The sequence below is a fragment of the Chlorocebus sabaeus genome, chromosome 6, assembly GCF_047675955.1.
Source record: "Chlorocebus sabaeus isolate Y175 chromosome 6, mChlSab1.0.hap1, whole genome shotgun sequence".
Classification (NCBI taxonomy): Eukaryota; Metazoa; Chordata; class Mammalia; order Primates; family Cercopithecidae; genus Chlorocebus; species Chlorocebus sabaeus.
Genome location: NC_132909.1, coordinates 50,273,901 through 50,287,681, shown reverse-complemented (window position 1 = coordinate 50,287,681; position 13,781 = coordinate 50,273,901). Strand labels below are relative to the sequence as shown.

At 48.3% G+C, this 13,781-nt stretch overlaps 1 pseudogene; it reads left to right on the top strand.

Annotated features, from left to right (window-relative positions):
* Positions 1 to 9,033: 9,033 nt before the first annotated feature.
* LOC103233975 (phosphoglycerate kinase 1-like) lies at positions 9,034 to 10,184 on the top strand (annotated as a pseudogene).
* The last annotated feature ends 3,597 nt before the right edge of the window (positions 10,185 to 13,781 follow it).

Below are 13,781 nucleotides of genomic sequence, written 5' to 3'. Positions count from 1 at the left end.
TAACCTTCTGTGCCGGGGAGAATGTTTGCGTTTAAGCAGAAAGTGTTTCAGACTCTGCAGAACTGACGCTGGCGTGTTTCTGCACTCAGGGTACCCTTCCTGCTTTTTCCTCCCAGACACAGAGTCATAAGTGTACACAGGGAATGACAGACTCGGCGTCCAGTGGAGCCATCCGCTGGCCTCAGAGTAGGAGGCCCGCCCAGGCCAGGCCCGACCACAGTGTAACAGGAGGGAGGAGGGCTTGCTTCTTTCAGGCAAGAAAATTAAAACCGACAAAGAAATAAAATTTTTTTTTTTTTTTTTGAGGCGGAGTCTTCACTCTGTCACCCAGGCTGAAGTGCAGTGGCTCGATCTCGGCTCACTGCAAGCTCCGCCTCCCGGGTTAGCGCCATTCTCCTGCCTCAGCCTCCCGAGTAGCTGGGACTACAGGCACCCGCCACTGCGCCCGGCTAATTTTTTGTATTTTAGTAGAGACGGGGTTTCACCGTGTTAGCCAGGATGGTCTCGATCTCCTGACCTCGTGATCCGCCCGCCTCGGCCTCCCAAAGTGCAGGGATTACAGGCGTGAGCCACCGCGCCCGGCCTAGAAATAAAATTATTAAATGCATAGGAAAAACTGGAGTTTTTATGACAGCGATCATCTGTAAAGAAACCAACAGAAGGCCGGGCGCGGTGGCTCACGCCTGTAATCCCAGCACTTTGGGAGGCCGAGGCGGGCGCATCACGAGGTCAGGAGATGGAGACCATTCTGGCTAACACGGTGAAACCCCCCTCTCTACTAAAAATACAAAAAAATTAGCCGGTCGTGGTGGCGGGCGCCTGTAGTCCCAACTACTCGGGAGGCTGAGGCAGGAGAATGGTGTGAACCCGAGAGGCGGAGCTTGCAGTGAGCCGAGATGGCGCCACTGCACTCCAGCCTGGGCGACAGAGCAAGACTCCGTCTCAAAAAAAAAAAAACACCTGAACTGCGGGTGCCTGCTTCACCCGCAGTTCACAAGGAAAACTACAATCATAAGGTTAAAAATATTCCCAAGCGCCTCACGCCTGTAATCCCGGCACTTTGGGAGGCCGAGGCGAGAAGATTGCTTAAGGTCAGGAGTTCAAGACCAGCCTAACTAACATGGTGAAACCCCATCTCTACTAAAAATACAAAAATTAGCCAGGCGTAGTAGCAGGCGCCTGTAATCCCAGCATCTCGGGAAGCTGAGGTAGGAGAATCGCTTGAACCCGGGAGTGGGAGGTTGCAGTGACCCGAGATAGCGCCATTGCACTCCAGCCTGGGCGACAGAGCAAGACTAAAATAAAAATTCCCAAGCTTGGGAGCCGACTCTAACTGCTGAAATGGAACCCCAGTGTGGATCAGAACCTGGTGATGAGACAGGGACACTTAAGAATTCAACTCCAGAAGCTGAAGGTGCCCTCCAGTCCCCTCCTCACAATGTGGAAACACTCCTTCCTTCAAAACCTTTCATTTGTACCAGCAGGAAACTCTCACCTGCAGTCATTGTAAAGTTGTGACCTAAATAAACTGTCACGTTCCCAAACCTTTTCTCCGGGGGACAAGGCAAACCAGTCTTTCACCGAACCTGACCTTCACAGCTTTAATTCGTGTATACAAATTACAGCCTGACCCCAGTGACCCCATGAATGCTAAAACCAAAACACTGCCCAGAAAATGGCCCCAGGCGCCAAAGGTACAGCCTCAGAAAAGACAGAACCCTCCACCCCCACCCAACGACATCTGCAGATGGGTCTCCTGCTTTTCACAGCTCTGCAGCTTCTCAGAAACCACATTCCTGGCCAGGCGCGATGGCTCACGCCAGCACTTTGAGAGGCCGAGGTAGGCGAATCACCTGAGGTCAGGAGTTCGAGACCAACCTGGCCAAATGGTGAAACTAAGGGAGGAGACCACCCCTCATATCCTCTTACACCCAATTTCTGCCTCCAAAGAAAGAAGTAGTAAAAACTAAAGGCAGAAATGAAATCCACAGGCAGACAGCCCGGCGCCGTACCCTGGGCCACACTGACCTAATCAGTTATCTATAGATTACAGACATTGTATAGAAATGCACTGTGAAAATCCCTGTCCTGTTTTGTTCCAACCTAATTACCGGTGCATGCAGCCCCCAGTCCTGTACCCGCCACTTGCTCAATCACGACCCTCTCACACACACTCCCTTAGAGTTGTGAGCCCTTAAAATGGACAGGAATTGCTCACTCGGAGAGCTCGGCTCTTGAGACAGGAGTCTTGCCGATGCCCTCGGCCAAATGAACCCCTTCCTTCTTTTTTTTTTTTTGAGACGGAGTCTCGCTCTGTCGCCCAGGCTGGAGTGCAGTGGCCGGATCTCAGCTCACTGCAAGCTCCGCCTCCCGGGTTTACGCCATTCTCCTGCCTCAGCCTCCCGAGTAGCTGGGATTACAGGCGCCCGCCAACTCACCCGGCTAGTTTTTTGTATTTTTAGTAAAGACGGGGTTTCACCGTATTAGCCAGGATGGTCTCGATCTCCTGACCTCGTGATCCACCCGTCTTGGCCTCCCAAAGTGCTGGGATTACAGGCTTGAGCCACCGCGCCCGGCCAACCCCTTCCTTCTTTAACTCAGTGTCTGAGGAGTTTTGTCTGCGGCTCATCCTGCTACATTTCTTGGTTCCCTGACCAGGAAGCCAGGTGATCGGCGGGTGGTCAAGGCAGCTCCTTAGGCGGCTTAAGCCTGCCCTGTGGAACATCCCTGGGGGGGACTCCAACCAGCCCAAGTGATGCAGATCCTGACAGCCCTCCCGGGTAGGCATTTGCCCTGGTGGGATGCCTTGCCAAAGCAGTGTGTGGCAGGCCCCCATGGCTGAACACCGGGAAGGAACGGGCACTTGGAGTCTGGACATCTAAAACCTGGTAACACTAGTCTTTGAAACTTGCCCACTCCATTTGAGTGGAAGCGTGGCCTGATCATCCATGGCGTGCCTTTATGGGCACTTCGGTTTTGGTTTTGGTTTTGACTTGGTTTGAATTACTTGACAGGACCAGTCTTGGGAACTTGCCCACTCCATTTGAGTGGAAGCGTGGCCTGATCACCCACTGTGCACCTGTACCCACACTTTGGTTTTTGTTTTTGACTTGACTTGGATTGCTTGATACTTTGGTTTTGGTTTTGACCTGGCTTAGATTTCTGGATACTCTGATTTTGGTTTTGATTCTGGTTTGGCGTAAACTGTAAAAGTGTGTGTGTGCCCTTTTTACCTGTTCTTTGTTTTATGGTGTGTGTGTGGTGTGAGCGTGGTGTTTTGTCTCGCGGAAATGTGGGTCACAAAGTAAACCCACCCCACTAGGAACTATGTTGAAAAATTTCAAAAAGGGATTTAAGGGAGACTATGGAGTCACCATGACACCAGGAAAACTTAGAACTTTGTGTGAGGTAGACTGGCCAGCATTAGAGGTGGGTTGGCCATCAGAAGGAAGCCTGGACAGGTCCCTTATCTCGAAGGTATGGCACAGGGTAACCTGTAAGTCAGGGTGCCCAGATCAGTTCCCATATATAGATTCTTGGTTATAGCTAGTTTTGGACCCCCCACAGTGGTTAAGAGGACAGGCAGCAGCAGTACTAGTAGCAAAGGGACAGTTAGTTAAGGAAGGTTCTCGCTCCACCCGCCGAGGGAAGTTGGCACCAAAAGTCCTGTCCAACCCAACCAGAAGAATCATGGCAGGAATTGGTACCAGCAATAGCCCCTCCTTATCGGGAGGAAGGGCTCCCCACCCCTGAGCCCACAGCACCTCCACCTCCACCAGATAACCACACCCAGAGTAGTTATCTAGCCACCCAGAGTAGACAAGAGAGGAAGTGAAGCCACAGGAGAAACTCCTGCCTTGGCAGCTCATTTATGGCCCAAGACTGGAATCCAAATGCCCCCGAGAGAGCAGTGATATACTGGGGTAGATGAGGATGGACATATGGTGGAAAGGCATGCCTTTGTGTATGAACATTTCACCTCTGCTGACCTCCTCAATTGGAAAAATAATACTCCATCTTACACTGAAAAGCCTCAAGTTTTAATTGACTTGCTCCAAACTATTATACAGACTCATAATCCTACTTGGGCTGATTGCCACCAGCTGCTCATGTACCTCTTTAATACAGATGAAGGCAAAGGGCGCTCCAGGCGGCAACTAAGAGGCTAGAGGAGCACATCCCAGTCGATTACCAAAACCCCTAAGAATATATAAGAGTTCAGGCCCGGCATGGTGGCTGACGCCTGTAATCCCAGCACTTTGGGAGGCCGAGGCGGGTGGATCACGAGGTCAGGAGATCGAGACCATCCTGGCTAACATGGTGAAACCCTGTCTCTACTAAAAATACAAAAAATTAGCCGGGCGTGGTGGCAGGCACCTGTAGTCCCAGCTACTCGGGAGGCTGAGGCAGGAGAATGGTGTGAACCCGGGAGGTGGAGCTTGCAGTGAGCCGAGATTGCACCACTGCACTCCAGTCTGGCAGACACAGCGAGACTCCGTCTCAAAAAAAAAAAGAGTTCAACTGCCGGGAACAGACCCCCAATGGGACCCGAACGAGGGACCAGACATGGAGAGGCTAAGACGGTACCGTGAGGCATTAATAGAAGGTATAAAGAAAGGGGTTCAAAAGGCTACAAATGTAAATAAAGTCTCTGAGGTCATCCAAGGAAAAGAGGTGAGTCCAGCGCAATTCTATGAAAGACTGTGTGAGACTTACCGTATATACACTCCTTTTGATCCAGATAGCCCTGAAAATCAGCGCATGATTAACATGGCCTTAGTTAGCCAAAGCACGGAAGATATCAGGAGAAAACTGCAGAAACAGGCTGGGTTTGCAGGTATGAATACCTCACAGTTACTGGAAATAGCCAATAAAGTGTTATGAATAGAGATGCAATGCAGAGAAAGCCGTAAGGAAGGTGAATGCTAGACTAGGCAAAACACCGACTTACTGGCTGCTGCCATTAAGGGAATTCTCCCGAAAGGAGAGGGAAAGGGGGGGTTCCAGGAAGAACACCCAGTCTAATCGCCCACGCTTGCGATGTAACCAGTGCGCCTATTGTAAGGAAATAGGACATTGGAAAGATAAGTGTCCCCAACTGAAGGAAAAGCAAGATGGTTTGGAACAAAAGACCTCAGATAAAGATGAGGGAGCTTTGTTCAATCTGGCTGAAGGGCTGTTGGACTAAAGGGGACCGGGCTCAAGTGCCCCCAAGGAGCCCACGGTCAGGATTACAACTGGGGGCAAGGACATTAAGTTTTTGGTCAATACTGGTGCTGAACATTCAGTAGTGGCCACCCCGGGTGCCCCCTTATCCAAGAAAACCATTGATATAATCGGAGCAACAGGAGTTTCCACTAAGCAAGCTTTCTGTCTATCACGGACCTGCTCGGTGGTGGGACCTGAGATAGTTCACCAGTTCTTGTACATGCCTGGCTGTCCCTTGGCCTTGCTGGGAAGAGACTTACTTAGCAAACTGAGAGCCACCATCTCCTTTACAAAACAGGGCTCTTTACAGTGAAAGTTACCGGGAACAGGAGTTATCATGGCCCTTACGGTCCCCCAGGAAGAAGAATGGAGACTTTTTCTAACCGAGCCAGCTCAAGAGATAAAACCAGCTCTAGCTAAGTCATGGCCCCGAGTATGGGCAGAGGATAACCCTCCGGGACTGGCGGTCAACCAAGCCCCTGTACTCATAGAAGTTAAGCCTGGGGCCCAACCAATTAGACAAAAGCAGTATCGGGTTCCCAGAGAAGCTGGGAATCCAGGTTCATCGCAGGCGCTTGAAAGCCTATGGAATTATAGTTCCTTGCGAGTCTCCATGGAATACCCCGCTCCTGCCTGTCCCTAAGCCAGGGACCAAGGTCTACCGACCAGTACAGGACTTGCGCTTGGTCAACCAAGCTACAGTGACTCTATACCCAATGGTTCCTAACCCTTACACATTGTTAGTGCTGCTACTGCTACCTGTCTGGACTTAAAAGATGCTTTCTTTAGCATCAGAATAGCTCCTGAGAGCCAGAAGCTGTTTGCTTTTCAGTGGGAAGATCCGGAGTCAGGTGTCACTACTCAGTACACTTGGACCTAACTTCCCCAAGGGTTCAAGAACTCCTCTACTGTCTCAGCAATCTTGGCTCACTGCAGCCTCCGCCTCCCAGGTTCAAGCAATTCTCCTGCCTCTGCCTCCCGAGTAGCTGGTACTACAGGCGCACACACCACGACCGGCTAATTTTTGTATTTTTAGTAGAGACTAAAAATACATCCTAAAAATACAACACCATGTTGGTCAGGCTAGTCTCGACCCCCTGACCTCGTGATCCACCCGCCTTGGCCTCCCAAAGTGCTGGGTTTACAGGCGTGAGCAACCACGCCTGGGTTTTTGTTTTATTTTGTTTTTAGACAGCTTCTCACTCTGTCACTCAGGCTGGAGTGCAATGATGGGATTTCAGCTCACTGAAACCTCCACCTTGTGGGTTCAAGCGATTCTCCTGCCTCAGCCTCCCGGGCAGCTGGAATTACAGGTACCCACCACCATGCCCTGCTAATTTTTTTGGTATTTTTGTAGAAATGGGGTTTTTACCACGTTTGCCAGGTTGGTCTCAAACTCCAGACCTCAGGTGATCCGCTGGCCTCAGCCTCCCAAAATGCTGGCATTACAGGCGCGAGCCAAGGCGCCTGGTCTTTCCTAGGAATTTTAAAACAAAAGGTACAAAATATATTAGTTTACTAACTCTACATGTGTCATTGCACTCCATCCTGGGCAACAAGAACGAAACTCCATCTCAAAAATAAATAAGTAAATAAATAATAAAATTCCTAGAAAATATTGTCTTCTGAAAATTTAAGCATTTTTGCCCACTGGGTTGATGGAAACAGAAAGGGTTCTAGGCCAGAATGTTCATATTTCGAACACTTTCAAATTATAACTATTGTTACATGTTTGCAGTTTATTCAAGACTGCTGTTACACAGTGGACAAATTAACTCCATACTTCATCTAGTCTACCTAGTCTACCTAGATGTTTGGAAGTGTCCCATGTATATTAAATGTAGAGGTAGTGAAATATCACTTTGTAAATATCTTTTTGTTAAAATTTATAGGAAACACTGCCTTTTGGAAATTGAATTGTTTAACCACCTTTGTGAGCAGTGTAGTACTGTCTATACTTGTTGGATAGTTTAGAGGAGGTGGGAGGGAAGAAATCGCAAAAGATCAGTGTGTTCATACTTGGACATTTTCAGACACTATTTTTCTATATGTTTTGTGCACTTTGTTTTGCTCTATATATAGCATATATAATGGGCAAATGCATCCTAATTTTGCAACATCTAATTGCTAGATGTTAAAGAGATTGCCAGTGTATGATAAAGTACTTAGTAAATTTAGCATATTTTGTACACTTTGTGTTGAAATTCATAGGAAACTTGTCTTCTGTGAATGACTTTTGGATGGGAATTTGTTCAACCATCTCTAAGCATTACACATGCCTGTACTTGTCCACTGGATTGAAAGCAGAGAGAAGGAAGTAAGGAGGGAAGTGTTCAAGGCCAAAATGGTCATTTTTAAAAAAATTTTTTGTGAGATGGAATCTCACTCTGTCACCCAGGCTGGAGTGCAGTGGCGCAATCTTGGCTCACTGCAAGCTCCACCTCCCAGGTTCACGCTATTCTCCTGCCTCAGCCTCCCAAGTAGCTGGGACTACAGGTACCCACCACCACGCCCAGCTAATTTTTTTGTATTTTTAGTAGAAACAGGGTTTCACCATGTTAGCCAGGATGGTCTCGATCTCCTGACCTCGTGATCCACCCGCCTCGGCCTCCTAAAGTGCTGTGATTACAGGTGTGAGCCACCGCGCCTGGCCCCAAATGGTCATATTTAGGAGATACCTTAGATGATAACCATGGTTACATGTGTGGAATTTTATTGAACAGTGCTGTGTACATGGTGGACAAGTGATATGAAATATCTAGTCTTTCTAGATATTTGGATGTGCTTCACGTATTTAAAAGTAGTAAGTAGTAGTAGAATAACACTGTTTGTTTTTTTGTTTTGTTTTGTTTTTGTTTTTGTTTTTTGCTTGTTTTTGTTTTTGTTTGAGACAGAGTCTCACTCTGTCGCCTAGGCTGGAGTGCAGTGCGCGATATCAGCTCACTGCAACCTCTGCTTCCTGGGTTCAAGTGATTCTCCTGCCTCAGCCTCCTGAGTAGCTGGGATTACAGGGGCGCACCACCATGCCCAGCTAATTTTTGTATTTTTAGTAGAGACAGGGTTTTACCATGTTGGCCAGGCTGGTCTTGAACTCCTGACCTCAGGCAATCCACCCACCTAGGCTTGGATTACAGTCATGAGCCACTGCGCCTGGCGAATAATACTTTTTGTGAATAACTTTTAATAACTGATCGGGCTGGGCACAGTGGCTCACGCCTGTAATCCCAGCACTGTGGGAGGCTGAGGCTGGTAAATCATTTGAGGTCAGGAGTTCCAGAACAGCCTGGCCAGCATGGCAAAACCCCACCCCGTCTCTACTAAAAACACAAAAATTAGCTGGACTTGGTGGTAAGCGCCTGTAATCCCAGCTACTCAGGAGGCTGAGGCATGAGAATCGCTTGAACCAGGAGGCAGAGACTGCAGTGAGCTGAGATCGTGCCACTGCACTCCAACCTAGCTGACAGAGTGACTCTGTCTCAAAAAAGAAAAGAAAAAAACTGGTAGGAAATACTGTTTGGAAGTAGAATTGTTGAACCACCTCTGTGAACAGTGTACTCTCTGTACTTGTTCATTCGGTTGAGGGAGGTGGGCGGGATGAAATTTCCTGATTGGGACATTGTACTACAGCTATGCAACACGTTACCACTGGGAGAAAATGGCTGTGTTATTTCCTGCATGTGAATCTGCAATGACCTCAAAATAAATTTTTGTTAAAAAGTACACCACTGGATTCTGCAAGCCTCCCGAGCACATGTCGGTACCCGGCTCCCCTCACTGAATCACCGAGCTCTCTCCCCAGCTGTATTTCCAAAATGTGTCGCTTTCTAACAAGCTGACCCTGGATAAGCTGGACGTGAAAGGGGAGCCAGTCATTATGAGAGTCGACTTCAATGTTCCTATGAAGAACAACCAGATAACAAACAACCAGAGGATTAAGGCTGCTGTCCCAAGCATCAAATTCTGCTTGGACAATGGATCCAAGTCAGTAGTTCTTAGGAGACACCTAGGCCGGCCTGATGGTGTCTCTATGCCTGACAAGTACTCCTTAGAGCCAGTTGCTGTAGAACTCAAATCTCTGCTGGGCAAAGATGTCCTGTTCTTGAAGGACTGTGTAGGCCCAGAAGTGGAGAAAACCTGTACCAACCCAGCTGCTGGGTCTGTCATCCTGCAGGAGAACCTCCGCTTTCAGGTGGAGGAAGAGGGAAGGGAAAAGATGCTTCTGGAAACAAGGCTAAAGCCGAGCCAGCCAAATTAGAAGCTTTCCAAGCTTCACTTCCCAAGTTAGGGGATGTCTATGTCAGTGATGCTTTTGGCACTGCTCACAGAGCCCACAGCTCCATGGCAGAAGTCAATCTGCCACAGAAGGCTGGTGGTATTTTTGTTTTTGTTTTTGTTTTTTGATGAAGAAGGAGCTGAACTACTTTGCCAAGGACTTGGAGAGCCCAGAGCGACACTTCCCGGCCATCCTGGGCAGAGCTAAAGTTGCAGACAAGATCCAGCTGATCAAGAATATGCTGGACAAAGTCAATGAGATGATTACTGGTGGTGGAATGGCTTTTACCTTCCTTAAGGTGCTCAACAACATGGAGATTGGCACTTCTCTGTTTGATGAAGAGAGAGCCAAGATTGTCAAAGACCTAATATCTAAAGCTGAGAAGAATGGTGTGAAGATTATCTTGCCTGTTGACTTTGTCGCTGCTGGCAAGTTTGATGAGAATGCCAAGACTGGCCAAGCCACTGTGGCTTCTGGCATATCTGCTGGCAGGATGGGCTTGGACTGTGGTCCTGAAAGCAGCAAGAAGTATGCTGAGGCTGTCACTCGGGCTAAGCAGATTGTGTGGAATGGTCCTGTGGGGTTTTTTGGGGTTTGGGGGGTTTATTTTGAGATGGAGTCTCACTGTGTCACCCAGGCTGGAGTGCAATGGCGTGGTCTTGGCTCACTGCAACCTCTGCCTCCCTGATTCAAGTGATTCTCCCGCCTCAGCCTCCCGAGTAGCTGGGACTACTGGCTCGTGCCACCACACCCGGCTAATTTTTGTATTTTTAGTAGAGACTGGGGTTTCACCATGTTGGCCAGGCTGGTCTTGAACTCCTGACATCGTGATCCAGCCACCTCAGCCTCCCAAAGTGGGGGATTACAGGCGTGAGCCACCGTGCCCGGCCTGGAATTTCATCTTGTTTCCATGCTAAGTAGTAAAACGGTGACAAAGCTAATCAGAATAAGCTACATCAAAAGAGAACTAAGCTAACACAGCTCACTTTTTTTAACAGGCAAAATATAAATACATGCGCTGTAGAATGCACAGTGGTTTATTCACTAAGAAATTCAAACGGGATCTTGAAGAATGTAGGCAAATCCAGGGTGCAGTAAAGATGAACTGAGATGCCATGTCACTGTTTAAGGGCTCGTGGCACTGCATCTCTTGACCACTAGCTGAATCTTGACATGGAAGCTTTTAGCTAACGCCAAGTGGAGATGCAGAAAATGCTAAGTTGACTTAGGGGCTGTGCATAGGAACTAAAAGGCAGGAAAGTACTAAATATTGCCGAGAACGTCCATCCCCAGGATGGATTTTACCTTGTAGGAGCTCTAAACTGGCACCACCCCCAGTGCTCACATGGGTGACTTTATCCTCCGTGTTCCATTTTGCACAGCAAGTGGCAGTGTCTCCACCACCTATGATGGTAATGCAGCCCCTAGAAGTGGCTTTCACCACCTCATCCATGAGGGCTTTGGTCTCCCAAAGTGCCTGGATTACAGGTGGGCGAATCACTTGAGATCAGGAGTTCGAGACCAGTCTGGCCAAAATGGTGAAACTCCATCTCTACTAAAAATACAAAAATTAGCCGGGCGTGGTGACGGGCACCTGTAATCCCAGCTACTTTGGAGGCTGAGGGAGGAGAATCACTTGAACCCAGGAGGCAGAGGTTGCAGTGAGCCAAGATCGTGCCACTGCACTTTATCCTGAGCGACAGGATGAGACTCCATCTCAAATAGTACTACTACTACTAATAAATAATAATAATGAAAAGACACCAGAGACCTGTCTGTCTGTCACCCCCATGCCCTCTCCCCAACATGAGGACACAACCAGAAAGTAGCCATCTTTGAGCCAGGAAGAAAGCCCTCACCAAGAACAGAATCTACTGTCATTTTGACTTTGGACTTTGTGGTGTCAAGAATCGTATTTTGTTATCGTATTATATTTTGTTATTTTGTAATCGTATGGTATTTTGTTATAGTGGCTCAAGAAGAGTAAAAGACAGAAATGGCAAGAAAGTTAAACCCATCCCACTAGAGGTTTGTCATGGAGGGGACAGGGTGTTGGGTTTAGGCTTGAGCTTTGGAGTTGGAAAGAATTGAGTTCACACCTAGGCTGGGGACCTTGGACAAGTCCCTTGAGTTCTCTGAACCTCAATAGCCCCTTCTGTAAAACGAAGATAATAAAGCTGTTGTGAATGCACCTTGAAACTGCAAGACACATGTCTAAGCACCAGGTAGGCACTCAATAAATAGCAGTAGTGCTATTCTTTTTATTAATGTCTTTCTACTTATTCATGCTAATGATACAGTGGGACAGGCAGAACTGGGTCTTCAAGACTTCAGGTGCCAGGCTGAGGAGCTTGGACTTGCACTTGAGAGCACTAGGGAGCGATGGGAGGTGTGTGAGCAGGGGAGAGACAGAAAAATGTCCCTTTGGTGCTGGGGTGAATGACTAGGAATTCAAGTTTGGGAGATCAAGGAGGACACTTTGAGAGGTACCCAGGTGAGTGTCTAGACCTGGGTGGTGGCAATCGGGATGATGGGAGAAGAAATAAGTAGGCTGGGCTTGGTGGCTCATGCCTGTAATCCCAGCACTTTGGGAGGCCAAGATGGGTGGATCACGAGGTCAGGAGATTGAGACCATCCTGGCTAACACGGTGAAACCCCATCTCTACTAAAAAACACAAAAAACCAGCCAGGCGAGGTGGCAGGCGCCTATAGTCCCAGCTACTTGGGTGGCTGAGGCAGGAGAATGGCGTAAACCCAGGAGCCGGAGCTTGCCGTGAGCTGAGATCCAGCCACTGCACTCCAGCCTGGGTGACAGAGCAAGACTCAGTTTCAAAAAAAAAAAAAAAAAAAAAAAGAAAAAAAAAATTATCCAAGCATGGTGGCAGGTGCCTGTAATCACAGCTGCCTGGGAGGCTGAGGCAGGAGAATCACGTGAACCCATGATGTGGAGGTTGCAGTGAGCCGAGATCGCGCCACTGCACTCCAGCCTAGGTGATAGAGTGAGGCTCGGTCTCAAAAAAATAATAATAAATAAATACATATATAAATAAGTAGTTAAGTAGTTCAGGATGAGTATTGGGTATAGGGCTTGAATGGTAACTCCATGACCCAGGTCGGAAGTAGCAGTTAAGAGGGGTTGGGGTCGGGGTATCAATGTCAGTTTTCACTTTGCCTAGAATGTTTTTTTCATTGTGTCTTTCTGAAATATTCTTACTGGTCCTTAGAGACACTGCCCAAAAATCCCTCCTCTGAGAATCGCCCTGGAACACGTGTGGTTTGCAATTTCCTGCAAAGCTGCTGCTCATGATGTTATCCTACAAACATCTAAATCCCGGCATATGAGTTTCTCCAGGGCAGTCTCTGACTGGTTCCACTGTAGGATCTGTCCATGCCCTGCATACGCCTGGTACCAAAAAAGGAAACTGGGTCTGCAGGACGTTGCTGCAGTTCAGGCGTTGGCCGCGTGGGAGCAGAAGTGCAAAGTCAAAGCGTCTGGAAAAAGCGCTCAGGTTGTGGGACCAGCAGAGCATCACTGAGGACGTCCCTGATCGTGAACTACATCTTTTTATCCGTTTTAAAGGGGTGTGAGGCACTAGGATCCAGTTTTGTCCACCTAACCCACCCACCCAGCGACCCACACCCTGCAGCCCGTAGTTGGAGGATAATTACGCAAAACCTAAATCAGATCAGTCTTTCCTCTGCTCAGAACTTTTTTTTTTTTTTTTTTTTTTTGAGATGGAGTCTTACTCTGCTGCCCAGGCTGAAGTGCAGTGGGGCAATCTTAGCTCACTGCAAGCTTCACTTCCCAGGTTCAAGTGATACTTCTGCCTCAGCCTCCTAAGTAGCTGGGATTACAGGTGTGAGCCACCACGCCCAGCCTTCTTTGTCACTTTTTTTTTTTTTTTTGAGACCAAGTCTTACTCTGTCACTCAGGCTGGAGTGCAGTGGAGCCATCTCAGCTCACTGCAACCTCCGCCTCTCAGGTTCAAGAGATTCTACTGCCTCAGCCTCCCCAGTAGCTGGAATTACAGGCGTCCACCACTATGCCTGGCTAATTTCTGTATTTTTAGTAGAGATGGGGTTTCACCATAATGGCCAGGCTGCTCTCAAACTCCTCACCTCAGGTGATCTGTTCGCCTTGGCCTCCCAAAGTGGTGAGATTACAAGCATGAGCCACCGCCACCACACCTGGCTCTTTCTCATTTTCAAATGACTGCTCTTTCAGGAATGACCACCAATGGGGCCCCAACATGCACAAGATAAAATCTCACCACCAGCCCCCACCACCAGACCTACAGGA